At 45.3% G+C, this 13,412-nt stretch overlaps 3 non-coding genes across 3 annotated transcripts; 2 read left to right on the top strand and 1 right to left on the bottom strand.

The window, feature by feature from the left end:
* The first annotated feature begins 2,597 nt into the window (after positions 1 to 2,597).
* Positions 2,598 to 2,713, top strand: LOC121848600. Its single transcript, XR_006084978.1, has one exon. It is a non-coding gene; the product is annotated as a U5 spliceosomal RNA (small nuclear RNA).
* A 1,817-nt stretch (positions 2,714 to 4,530) lies between these two features.
* Positions 4,531 to 4,646, bottom strand: LOC121848599. Its single transcript, XR_006084977.1, has one exon. It is a non-coding gene; the product is annotated as a U5 spliceosomal RNA (small nuclear RNA).
* Positions 4,647 to 12,673: 8,027 nt separating this feature from the next.
* trnav-cac lies at positions 12,674 to 12,745 on the top strand. The gene has a single exon. It is a non-coding gene; the product is annotated as a tRNA-Val (tRNA).
* Positions 12,746 to 13,412: the final 667 nt, after the last annotated feature.

The raw sequence follows: 13,412 nt of genomic DNA, 5'->3' as shown, positions 1-13,412 counted from the left end.
AACATAAGAATTAGGAGCAGGAGTAGGCCATTCGGCCCCTGGAGCCTGCCCCGCCATTCGATAAGATCGTGGCTGATCTTCTGACCTAACTCTGATTACCTGCCCTATCCCCATATCCCCTAATCCCTCTATTTTTTAAAAATCTATCAGTCTCAGCCTTGAAAATGTACAAGGACTGAGCATCTACAGCCTTCTGGGGTACTGATTTCCATAAAGTCACTACCCTCTGAGTGAAGAAATGTTTCCTCAACTCTGTTCTAAAAGGCTGACCCTTAATTTTAAGATTGTGACCCCTGGTTATAGATTCTCCTACTCGGGGAAACAGTCCCTCAGTGTCTATGTTATCCAGCCCTTTAAGAATCTTATATGTTTCAATAAGATCTCCCCTAATTCTTCTGTACTCTAGAGAATATAGCCCTCCTAGTTTATTCAGCCTATCCTCATAGGTCAGTCCCCTCATCCCAGGAACTAACCGAGTGAATCTACGCTGCACCCCCTCTAAGGCGAGTGTGTCCTTTTTTAAATAAGGAGACCAAAACTGCGCACAATACTCTAGGTGCGGTCTCACCAAGGCCCTATACAGTTGCAGCAAGACTTCCTACTCTTGTACTCTAAACCTTTTGCAACGAACGCTAACATGCCGTTCGCCTTCTTAGTTGTTTGCTGCACATCCATACTAACTTTTTGAGACTGGTGTACAAGGACACCCAAATCCCTCTGAACACTAACACAATCTAATCTCTCCCCCTCTAGAAAATAATCTGTTTTTCTATATTTGCTACCTAGGTGAATAACTTCACACTTCCCCACATTAAATTCCATCTGCCACCTACCCGCCCATTCTCCTAGCCTATCTATATCCCGTTGCAATCTTTTTGCATCATCCTCAGAACTATGATGAGATCAACATTCCCGTGGCCTGATTCTAGTTCACCTCGCCTGTCGCCCGATACTTGGAAAGAGGAAATGTGGAACAGGAAACAGGAGGCCCATGAATGGATTGATTGTAGAAGTGGAAGACTTGGCTGCAAAGTTTGGTCAAGTGTTGTGGATCAAACGAGAGTGCTCAATTAAAATAATTTTGAAAGAAAATCAAGAGTCAAGAGGTCTGTTATAGCACAACAGACAATTAAAAACTTAAGTGTGCAGCAACATGTATGTCTCTTATTTAAAGTCCACCTGTGTAATTCTTCATTTTGCAAACTACTTTGCTCAAAATGACTCTTTTTTTCCCCCAGATTATTTAGCTTTGTTGGAACTTCAAACATATTAAGGGGTGTACAGGGGCGATGTTTAATGCATTCAAGGTTTTAATTATTTTAAATCATTTGCAAAACAAATGATTTTGCAATACAATTGATTTGCTGACAAGCGAAGTGTGGTTTGCATCATGACGCTGCTATGGTCAATATCACCAACCACACTCTGAAACTCTCCCCCTCACTCCCTCTGTCTTACCCCCTCCTTCCCCATTTTCAAATCAAGCCTAAGGAGCTTCCTCTCGTACTGTGCTTACGATCACCTCCCCCTTCTCCCAGCTTGGTGTCATGCTCCGCCACTCCAAGATACTACTGGCGTGAAGGGCACTATACAAATGCAAGTTGTGGGTGTTTCAGCCACAAAACACACAGTCGCTAACACTTTACAGTATATCCCGTGAAGCACTTTGAGATGTTTCAACGATGTGATAAGGCACTATCAAATGCAAGAATTATTAAGTTGTTGTTCTACTTCTGGTGATGTTATGTGAGTAGTAATAGTTTTCCTATAACCATCAGTGTTTTGTATAAGGGATATGATATTGCGGACCCAATGCTTATTTCACTTCAGCAGCTGTCCTGTCACTTTCCTGGTGGGTATCCTTTTGGTGCAGTGTTCCCTTACACCTACAGATAGCGCTGTGACGCCCTACAGGAGGTTCACAAAATCCTCTTAACCCCCTGTATTCTTCTGACAACTACTTTTTATTTTCTGCTGCAAATGGGTCGAGCGAAACAATGTCTCTGATACCAGTGACTTCCTCATCGCTCCATCCGACGCAGACACAATGGGCCGAATGGCCTCCTCCTGCGCTGTATAATTCTATGTTACGGAAGATGTCGCACCGGACGTAGTCGTCCGACGGATCGTTATCTGCCAAGAAACTGATGGCGCTCACACAGACCGATCCTCTGGGCGTCTAAACACAGAGGAACACTTTTGCACTGAATACACAATGAAGTATTTCTGATGACAATTCTCATTGGATTCAATCTGGTCAGGGTGGCTCTGTGCTGCCACCAGGCGGTGGCGGGGGGCGGTGGCGCGGCAGTGGCGGCTGTTGGTTGCGAAGGGACTGGAAATGTTACCCACAACGCCCTGCAGCGCCGACGACAAATATCATGACTTTTAAATCGGAGCCGACGCTTATTTCGCCGACAATCGACTTGAAAAGATACGGAATCGTAAGGGCGGCGACGGCGCGGGGCCTTCCTGCGGGAGGGTGTTGTCCCGATGGCCGGTGTTTGAGAGAGGGTCGGGAGAGCGGCCTGGCCGCACCTGCACCAAGAGGAGCGGCGCGGGCTGTGGGCTGGCAGTGCCGGGGGCCCCTCCCCAGTATGCTCTGGTTTCTCTTCAGATCGTATAAATCTTTCGCCTTTTACTAAAGATTTCCGTGGAGAGGAGCATTACGAGTTTTTAAACTAATTTTTTGAGGCTCTATTTCGGTAGAGCTCTCCTTTCCCAAAGCAACAACAGACTGAGCGCTCTCACAGCGACCGACACGACCTGTGTGTGTGTGTGTGTGTGTGATGCCGCCGCCTCACTGCTCTCGGGCGGCCGCGGGGGTCCTGCACTGCACTGCACTGCGCGGTGTGTATTCCAGGTGTTGATCTCAGTTACTGCCCCTCTCCCTCTCCCCCTCTCCCTCCACGTTGGCACTTTCGGGCTCTCGCTGCTGATGTGGTACTGACCCCCATTGCAGAACCGGAAGCTAAGCTTCTCCTCTCCGCCTCCTCAAGAGTGGCGCTGTTCATTAATAATCGTCTACAGTAGGAGACTGAGTGCTGCCCACAACGCTCTTCGGGGCTAAATATTTAAACACCTGCACGTTTGCTTTTGCTAATGTTGCTTTAAATATACTTATTACGGGTACTTTTAATTCAAGGTGTTTTATATCTATTATAGCTTTAAATAATGGAATCTGTCTGCTCGGGAGGTGCAGAGGATTGTTTTTGTGACTGAAAGGAAGATAGGGATTCAGGTGTGGATTACCCTGAACTGTTTGTGTCGACAATGCTGTGTGCAACTGACTGCCGATGATTAAAAGGACAAAACATCCTGGGGGAGAAAATATGTTTATATGTCATCTTGTTTATTTCAGACAATGTTGCTTTGAATGTGCTTAAATGTTTCTACTTACAAATCAGGGAATTGTCGTTTCCAATAGAGGAGGGAAATTGTAGAGGCAGTTTTTGTAGCTGAAGTACTTTTTTCTTTGCACAGCGATGTGATAATGAAAAATGGTGTTGTTTATTTCCGGTGATTATCCTATTGAAGTAGCAGCATTGCTGGTTGTGTGGCTCAGCAATACATGTCTGCGATGAGGGCTACACGATAGAGGGTCTGCCTTTCTTTCTTACTCCCCCCCCCCCCCCCCCAGGGCACAAGAACAGTAGAAATATTTTGCTCAGTGTAACACTTCAGCTGTGGTCTAAGATTTTCTTGTTCATTGATGGACGACCCCCAGATTGTGTGGAAATTGTGGAACTGAGGCACTTGGTAAATTGCTTGCCTGGTACAGCAGTACATCAAAAACAACAACAAGATTTCATTTATAGAGCGCCTTTCACGTCGGGAGGACGTCCCAAGGCGCTGGACAGTTGGGTCGGGACCCGAGCAGGGGGGAAATGGTCAGGGTGAGGGGAGGGAAGGGAGGGAGCGAGGAGGGGGTAGAGAGTCGAGAGGGGAGCTGAAGGCACGGTCAAAGAGAAAGGACTTGAGACCGGCCTTGAAGGAGGAAAGGGAGAAGGCGGCGAAGGCACTGGGGGATAGAGTTCCAGAGCCGAGAGGCTGAAGGCCCGACCACCGATGGTAGGGCGGTTGGGGCGGGGGATGTGGAGCAGACCGGAGCCAGAGGAACGGAGGGTACGGGCAGGTAAGGAGGGGGATAACGTGAAGGTGTTTAAATATTTTAGCCCCGAAGAGCGTTGTGGGCAGCACTCAGTCTCCTACTGTAGACGATTATTAATGAACAGCGCCACTCTTGAGGCGGCGGAGAGGAGAAGCTTAGCTTCCGGTTCTGCAATGGGGGTCAGTACCACATCAGCAGCGAGAGCCCGAAAGTGCCAACGTGGAGGGAGAGGGAGAGAGGGAGAGAGGGGCAGTAACTGAGATCAACCCCTGGAATACACACCGCGCAGTGCAGTGCAGTGCAGGACCCCCGCGGCCGCCCGAGAGCAGTGAGGCGGCGGCATCACACACACACACACACACACAGGTCGTGTGGGTCGCTGTGAGAGCGCTCAGTCTGTTGTTGCTTTGGGAAGGGAGAGCTCTACCGAAATAGAGCCTCAAAAAATTAGTTTAAAAACTCGTAATGCTCCTCTCCACGGAAATCTTTAGTAAAAGGCGAAAGATTTATACGATCTGAAGAGAAACCAGAGCATACTGGGGAGGGGCCCCGGCACTGCCAGCCCACAGCCCGCGCCGCTCCTCTTGGTGCAGGTGCGGCCAGGCCGCTCTCCCGACCCTCTCTCAAACACCGGCCATCGGGACAACACCCTCCCGCAGGAAGGCCCCGCGCCGTCGCCGCCCTTACGATTCCATATCTTTTCAAGTCGATTGTCGGCGAAATAAGCGTCGGCTCCGATTTAAAAGTCATGATATTTGTCGTCGGCGCTGCAGGGCGTTGTGGGTAACATTTCCAGTCCCTTCGCAACCAACAGCCGCCACTGCCGCGCCACCGCCCCCCGCCACCGCCTGGTGGCAGCACAGAGCCACCTGACCAGATTGAATCCAATGAGAATTGTCATCAGAAATACTTCATTGTGTATTCAGTGCAAAAGTGTTCCTCTGTGTTTAGACGCCCAGAGGATCGGTCTGTGTGAGCGCCATCAGTTTCTTGGCAGATAACGATCCGTCGGACGACTACGTCCGGTGCGACATCTTCCGTAACATAGAATTATACAGCGCAGGAGGAGGCCATTCGGCCCATTGTGTCTGCGTCGGATGGAGCGATGAGGAAGTCACTGGTATCAGACATTGTTTCGCTCGACTCATTTGCAGCAGAAAATAAAAAGTAGTTGTCAGAAGAATACAGGGGGTTAAGAGGACTTTGTGAACCTCCTGTAGGGCGTCACAGCGCTATCTGTAGGTGTAAGGGAACACTGCACCAAAAGGATACCCACCAGGAAAGTGACAGGACAGCTGCTGAAGTGAAATAAGCATTGGGTCCGCAATATCATATCCCTTATACAAAACACTGATGGTTATAGGAAAACTATTACTACTCACATAACATCACCAGAAGTAGAACAACAACAACTTAATAATCCTTGCATTTGATATAGAGACTTATCACGTCTTCGAGATGTCTCAAAACGCTTTACAGGATATACAGTAAAGTATATAGTACAGTAAAGTAGACTGTGTGGTTTGAGACCCACAACTTTTTTATAACGCCCCTTACCAAGTAGCATCTCGGAGCGCTTAACAGTGATGGAGCCTGACACCGAGCCGGGGGATGGTGATCGTAAGCACAGTCGAAGAGGAAGGTCTCGAGGCATGATCTGAAAATGGGGAAGAAGGGGACAAGACAGAGGGGGAGAGTTCCAGAGTTTCGAGGGTAGATGCTGAAAGTATGGCCACCGATGGTGGAGCGGAGAGGACAGGAAACATGCAGGAGGCCAGAGCCAGCTGAGCAGAGGCAATGAGTGATGGAGGGGGATGAAGCAGGTCAGAGAGGTAGGGCCTGAAGGTAAGGTAGGAATGAGGGCACAGAGAAATACAAGAAATGAACCAAAAGAAAGAACTTGCATTTTTCTAGCGCCTTATTGTTATGAACGTTTTGGCTCAGATCAAGTGTAGTTTCTGTGCTTGTCAGTTACTCCAGGAAAGGTGATCCTATCACCTGACTTGCTCAAGTGGTCATGAGGACAGGCATCAGGTCCACATTGTCCTGTGATGATTTGGGGCCTAGAAAGTTTGGGGGGAGAGAGGGTTGTCCTCGGGGACAACACTTGTTAAGCAACACATTTCGGTCTAAATCAGCTTACAGGGAGTGAGTGGGGCCAAATCCTGCTCACCAATAATCAAGGAAAATCACGAAACCCTTCACAATAATTACTCCGTCAAGTGCAGTGATGATTCCCATAGGCACACTCCAAAATCTCACAAATAGGCACAAAGTGAATGACCAATGAATGACCACTAGTCCACTGATATATTTCTAAATTTCTAACAACCAGGAGGTGGTCTTTTCATCAGTTTTTTGCTAACATTGTGAATGTCACTGGCAGTCAGAGTTAGAAGAACGCCACGTGCAAAGGGACTTCCTGCTGTTGTCCTGACCAACAATTGTACAGATCAATTTGTCATTCACTTCATGTTTTTTTGTGGGACTCTGCTTTGCACAAGGTGGAGGCTGTATATGTCTACAGGTAGCAGTGGTAGTTTTGCAGTCACTCTGCTGTCGTAGTTGCAAGAGTGAGTTGAATAACCAGTGTTTCCTGCTCGACCTATTGGAGACTGTCAGCAGCACTTCACTACGCTGCTCAGTGAAGTGGGGCAGAGAAAGGCAGAATGCAAAATACTGCAGATGCTGGAAATCTGAAAGAAGAAAGAAATCGCTGGGAACACTCAGCAGGTCAGGCAGCATCTACGGAGAAAGGAAAGTGAGTCAACGTTTCGCGTCCACAACCCTTCATCAGAACTGGGGCATGTGGGGAGGGAGAGGCTTTTACTCTTCCTTGCCCTGCCTCCCCCCTCTCTGTTAGTCCTTAAAAGCCTCTCCCTCCTAACATGCCCCAGTTCTGACGAAGGGTCATTGACCCGAAATGTTGACTCACTTTCCTTTTTCCATAGATGCTGCCTGACCTGCTGAGTGTTCCCAGCGACTTCTGCTTTTGTTAGAGAAGAATAGAGCTTTACCCTACACCTAACTCCCAACTGGTTCTATAAGGAGCATAATTTCTAAGTTTGCAAATGATCCTAAACATAGGAAGTGTAGCTGAAGAAGTTAATAATAATAATCCTTACGACCCAGGCAGTTCTTTCTTATCCTGGTATGGTCAGTATCATTGAGCATTTTGTTTTGCCATCACTTTCCAATTTGACATGGCCTGCTCTGCTCTCTGCTGAATAATAATAATAATAATAATAATAATAATAATAATAATAATCCTTGCATTTGATATAGCGCTTTTCACGTCGGGAGGACGTCCCAAAGCGCTTCACAGAACACACTGTAAAGTGAATTGACTGTATATTTGTGGGCGAACGCGGTAGCCAATTGCGCACAGCAATGTCCCACAAACAGTCGTAGATTGAAAATGACCAATTTATTATTGTTTTGGTTTTTCTTTGGAGGGATTATTATTAGGCTCTGTGTGGAGTAAGGAAACTTGCCCAAGGTTTCGCCCTCTGCCTGGAATTGAACTCAGGTCTCTCACTTGCAAAGCGAGTGCTCTAACCACTGAGCTACAGGACTCCACAATTTATTTATGGGTCTGTCTAACGAACAGAAATGCTCCTGAACCACATGGAAGGAAGTGTATTTATGAATGAATCCAGGAATAAATAGGAAGTCAAATCAAGGTCCATAAATTAAAACAGAGTGTTAGCGTAGAAGCAATCTTTTTAATAAATACGTTGGTTAAGGAGCGAGGAGACTTATAGAGCGAATAATTCATTGAGTGGAACGGAATAAGGGAAGCCTATTCATTTATTTATTAAATGGAATGGAATAGAAGAGGAACTACTTTTATAATTATTTATTAATTGGGAAGAAATGGGACAATTGTCAAGTCGGAAGTCAGCCAGTTAAAGTGGGAAGCAGGATAAAGTGTATTGAGACAAGTAATTCGAGCTAAAACACTGCAGGAGCAAATGGAAGAGAAGTGGAGGGAGTCGGCAAGTGCAAAACAAGCTTGGTAATGGATTCAGCAGTTTACTCAGCCTGGAAAAGGAAAGTAAAGGGACTGGTTGAATTAATAATTTACTGGGTCAAAACATTCTTGTTTCTTTATCAATTTTCTCCCCTCGACTCTCTTTCCCTACACTTCTTTCTTTCCTCCTAATGGGAGAAGTCAGTCACAGTTAATCCTGTGAAGTGCTTTGAGACCTCCTTCCAGTGTGAAAGGTGCTGTACCAATATACAATTCATTTGTTATATAAATGCAAGTTGTGGGAATTTCAGCTTACAAAACACACCATCGCTACACTTTACAGTATATCCTGCTAAGTGGTTTGAGATGTCTCAACGACGTGATAAGGAGCAACATCAAATGCAACGATTATAATTACTATTATTTTTTCCCCCGGAATCCGCTACAAGCGCCCTCCACCGCTACAAACTCCGCTAAAAAGTGAAGTTTCTGGCCCGTGGGCCTCTCGCTGTTCACTCAACACAACTGTGGGCGGGTCAGCTCTGGATAGCCATGTGCAGTGCAACCGGGAAATGGGCTTCACTTTACTCAGACGCCCCGCTGTTGTGATTGTCTATGTCTGTGAGTGTGTCGGTCTATGTCTCTTCTATTTGTGTGTCTGTCTCTCTCTTTCTGGGTCTCTGGGTCTGTGTGCGATGCCGAGCCCTGAGAGACAGGAGATGGTAAGCTCCTGTAGCCTCGATAATGTTTCCCCTCCCCCCAAAAAAAGTGCCAACCCAGTTTTTATTAAAGAAGTAATTAATATTTTGTTTGCAACAATCTAATATGTGTTATTTCCTCACATTTAGTTTTTAATCAATAAAGTAAAAAAATGTAGATTGGCAGTAAAATGTACCTCAATAGCACCAATCAACTCCCCACATTTTTTTGCAAAATTTGTCAAAAATGTCCTGTAATTTTACTCGCTGTGTTTGTCTCTCAGGCATGGCACTAAGCTCTGTGAAGTGCTTTGAAATATCCTCATGCCATGAGAGGAACTAGAGTGTATCAAATGCAAGTATTATTCCTGTTGACCTGCTCCTCCTTTCTACTCTGTGTTGGGTTCACTGTAATAGTATTAGGAGATCGGACTATGTCCCATTCCAGGGATTCTACTTAAACCTGATATGACTATATACACAGAAGAAAACTTTAATACAGTAGTTACAGTTTATCAGAAATGGAAGACAACACAAATAATAAATAACAAATACTTGCCGCACCTGGGAGCTGGCCGGGATACACTGAGTGGTCTTGTCAGCCAACAAGCTTCAACTTAAACACTTTTTTCCCATTGCGCCAGCAATGGGGTGTTAATAGGGTCATCCAGGTCTTAGAATGTTAATGCAATCAGTGTGTCCCAGCACTTACTTTTAAGCGCTCTGAGACGCTACCGTGCGTGGAGGGTGCTATGTAAGTGCAAGTTGTTGTCGTTGTTTCCCTTTGTTTCAGAAGAAATGTTCTCAGGCCCGCAATGTCCAATTGTTGCTTTGCGATCAAATTGTCTTCAAGCCCATTGCCCTTCTTTCCAGACCACATGAACTCATTCGTTTATACTTATATTAATCCTTGCATTTGACATAGCCCCCCCATCACGTCCTCCACACTCAAAGCGCCTCACAGAATACAGTGCAAAGTGAACCGACCGCATGTTCCGCAGGCAACAGAAAAGGTTGATTGAGTCTCTTTTAAATGATATTTAACAATTTAGTCTTCATAAACCTCCCTTCCTTGGCCTCCACCCCACTCTCCCAAACCTTCAACTGTCCAATGCCTTGGGACATCCTCCCAAAGTGAAAGGTACTATATAAATGCAATTTGTTGTTATTGTTGTAAACCAGGAAATTAAACCGTTGGTGCAGACACAGAACTGTGCATCTTTTGAAACCAACTGAATACAAGTCAGGAGTTAATGATGTAATAATATTCTTTCTTTTCAAATGCTGCTACAACGGCAGCAATTCTGCTCCCTTAAATCAAAACAGTGCAAAGAACATGAATTTTCAAAGGGGATATTAATACAACTGTACCGTACTACAACATCGCATTGTTACCAAAGAGCTAAATGGTGTGGAGCTGAAAAGTGCAGGATCATGGAAATTCTTCATCACTCCTACAGAGTGTGTAGGCCCACGATTCTAAGAGGTTGGGCATTTTTTAACGCTTAGATTTGTTGCATATTTTAAAGACTAAATATCTTTGCCCCCTACTGTCAAATTATTGTGGTGACGACAACACAACAACAACTTGCACTTATATAGTGCCCTCCACAAAGGGTAGTGTCTCAGAGCGCTTAACAGTGGTGGAGCCTGACAGTGTTCAAACTTTAATAAGTCCCTTTTAGGAGTATGATGCAAAAGGGTGTGTCACAGTAATTTTATGAAACATATGCGATTTTCTTAGCATGCTTATGGGATGCGTAGGAACCTATGTTGCGATAATCATTACTTATACTAAACTGGGGCAGTGAGACTGAACAGGAACAGTTTGATAAGAGTAGCATAAAAAGGCTGTTCACGCTTTGTTGGGGAGTTCATAACCAGGGACACAGGTATAAGAGAGCAACTAAGGGTATCTAAAAAAAGAATTTGAATGGAACTACTTCACGCAGAGGGTAGTCAGATTGTGGAATTCGCTGCCCAAAACGGTGGTTGAAGCAAATAATGTTGATGCACTTAAGAGGAAGCTAGACCTTCACATGAGGAAGAGGGGAATAGAAAGGTGTGGGAGGGAGTAAGGAGTAGGTGGAGACTCATGTGGAGTATAAACACTGGCATGGACTAATTGTTTCTGTGACTATGTAAATACAGTTTGTGGTTGTTGTGAACACAGGCATCAGGAAGACATTGCCCTTTGACAATTTGGGGCCTAGAGAATTTGGGGGTGGAATAAGGACTTGTCTAAGGGGACAACCCTCATTCCCTTGAGGAACGTGTTTTGGTCTAATAATAATGATCCTTGCATTTGATATAGAGCCTCATCACGTCTTCGAGACGCCTCAAAGCCCTTCACAGAATATACAGTAAAGTGAATAAAATGTATATTTTACTGTTCTAATTTGTTTAATGAGGGTGACTGGGGCCTAACCTTAAAAAAAAGTGGCTTCTGGTAATAATTCTGGTCATATGTACCAATCAGTACAATACTGCAATGATTGTTGGTTGCCAATTCCATTCTTGCAATGTATGGTTCCTATTATTTCTGAATCAGGCTGATGATGCAGCTTTGTGCAAAATTATAGGGCACATAATGACTTGCCATTGAAATGATCCCTGGGGTTTTTACCCAGTTGTAGCTTTTGGATTATTGTTGAGTCACTGTCCAAAACTACGCATCTCATTCACTGTATAATTTTACTTGTAAGAGCAGCTTTCGCATTTACCCACTGCGGCGGCTTTCACATGATTCACTAAGATACTATAGTAGCACGGATTATTATCTCTTGCTTTATGCACCGCACTGTTAAATTTAGACAGATGATCAGGTTAGATTTAAACAGTCTAAGCAGTTTAGTCACCCAGTTTATGAGGATCAACTAAATCACTTGGATTCTCGAAAAACACAATTATGAAAATCAAGTGGGAAGTATGGTGTGACTTGTGTGTCTGTATCCTGTGTGCGCAATTGATCTCCTCGATTAAAACTTCCTTCCTTTCCTGCTCCTTTCTCCTCCCCTCCCCCAACCTGGAATAACCAGGAACTGAGGCAGTGGTTAAAAATAGACTGATTGTGTTTGAGTTTCCCAACCGATATCAGCCTATAGGTTCCCAGTAGGAAATCACAATGAAATCCCTGTGATCAGTAAAATAATATAGAAAGGGGGAGAGGCAAAAAAATTGTAAAAAGAATAGTGTCTGATTTATGGAAATCGTTTGTGCAAGTTGCTCTGGGGCAAGTAAACAGCCGGAATAATGACAATAACCTCTCTTCTAATTCCTTAAAAAAGGCCCTTTAATTCCTACTCTGACAATTGATGCAGAGGAAGGAAGGAAGGGAGCCCTTCAGCATCCCTCTCGACTCTCTACCCCCTCCTCGCTCCCTCCCTTCCCTCCCCTCACCCTGACCATTTCCTCCCTGCTTAGGCCCCGACCCAACTGGGACGTCCTCCCGACATGAAAGGCGCTCTATAAATGCAATCTTGTTGTTGTTGTTGAGTTGTTGGTTGGGTGTGTAAGTATGTTTTATTGCAATCTGGTGTCGCCGTTAACAATTTGCTATTTGCAGGAATATATATACTATACTTTTTTGATCCACTAGTTGCTATTTTATACTTGTGTGCTCTGGTTCTTGGGGCGGTAATTTTCATAATGCATTATTTATTTGTTGATACCTCTAACAAGTGACAAGGCAATATGATGAAATGATCACTTAGTGATTTCACCAAATCTCTGACTCCTGATTTCAGTGATTTCATGAAATCCCAAAGCATTTTAGAAATGTTATGAAGTGTCTGAGTGAAATTGTAATTTCACAAAAGCACTGAAAATTTCAGGGATTTCACAACATTTCATAATTTGGCTGTAACATATATACATAATGCACTACACAGAAGTCCTGTAGCTCAGTGGTTAGAGCACTCGCCTCACAAGCGAGAGACCTGGGTTTGATTCCCGGCAGGACGAAACCTTGGGCAAGCTTCCTTACTCCACACGCCTCTGTTTACCTCGCAGTTAAGTAGAAACCCGGTTGTCAGTCGATTCGATTCGCGGATCGCTTTTTCGGGGTAACACTTCCTTCCCCCAAAAAAATTGGTCACTCAATCCACGACTGTTTGCGGGACACTGCTGTGCGCGATTGGCTGCCGCGTTTTACCCACAAAGTATAAGGTCGATTCGCTTTACGCTTTGAGAGGTCCTGAAGACGTGATAAGGTGCTAAATCAAATGCGAGGATTATTATTACATCGTTATATACTGCATATACGTTACATACATTATATACACACGCGCGCACACACATATATATATATATATTGCACAATGCAGGAATCCGAGAGCGAAGCAGCTGAGTACCAGCTCCCCTGGTCCTGTTCTGTGTGGTGACAGCCTGTATTGTGTTGGCTGTGTGTGTGTGTGTGGCTGCTGCTGGTTTGCTTCTCTTTGGTCTGATTGTGCAGACAGACAGTCAGACAGTCAGCACAGACACAGGGGGAGGAGAGAGACACAGAGAGCCATGCAGTGAAGCAGGCTGGTGTGAGCAGTGCAAGCCCCGAGCAGGCACCGTCTGCCCACCCCCACCCACCCCCACCCACCCCTCACCCCCTCCTTGCTGAGCAGATCAGGATAGTCCC

Source organism: Callorhinchus milii, unplaced genomic scaffold (assembly GCF_018977255.1).
Source record: "Callorhinchus milii isolate IMCB2004 unplaced genomic scaffold, IMCB_Cmil_1.0 Scaffold3, whole genome shotgun sequence".
Taxonomy (NCBI): domain Eukaryota; kingdom Metazoa; phylum Chordata; class Chondrichthyes; order Chimaeriformes; family Callorhinchidae; genus Callorhinchus; species Callorhinchus milii.
This window is presented reverse-complemented; position numbering and strand designations above follow the sequence as displayed.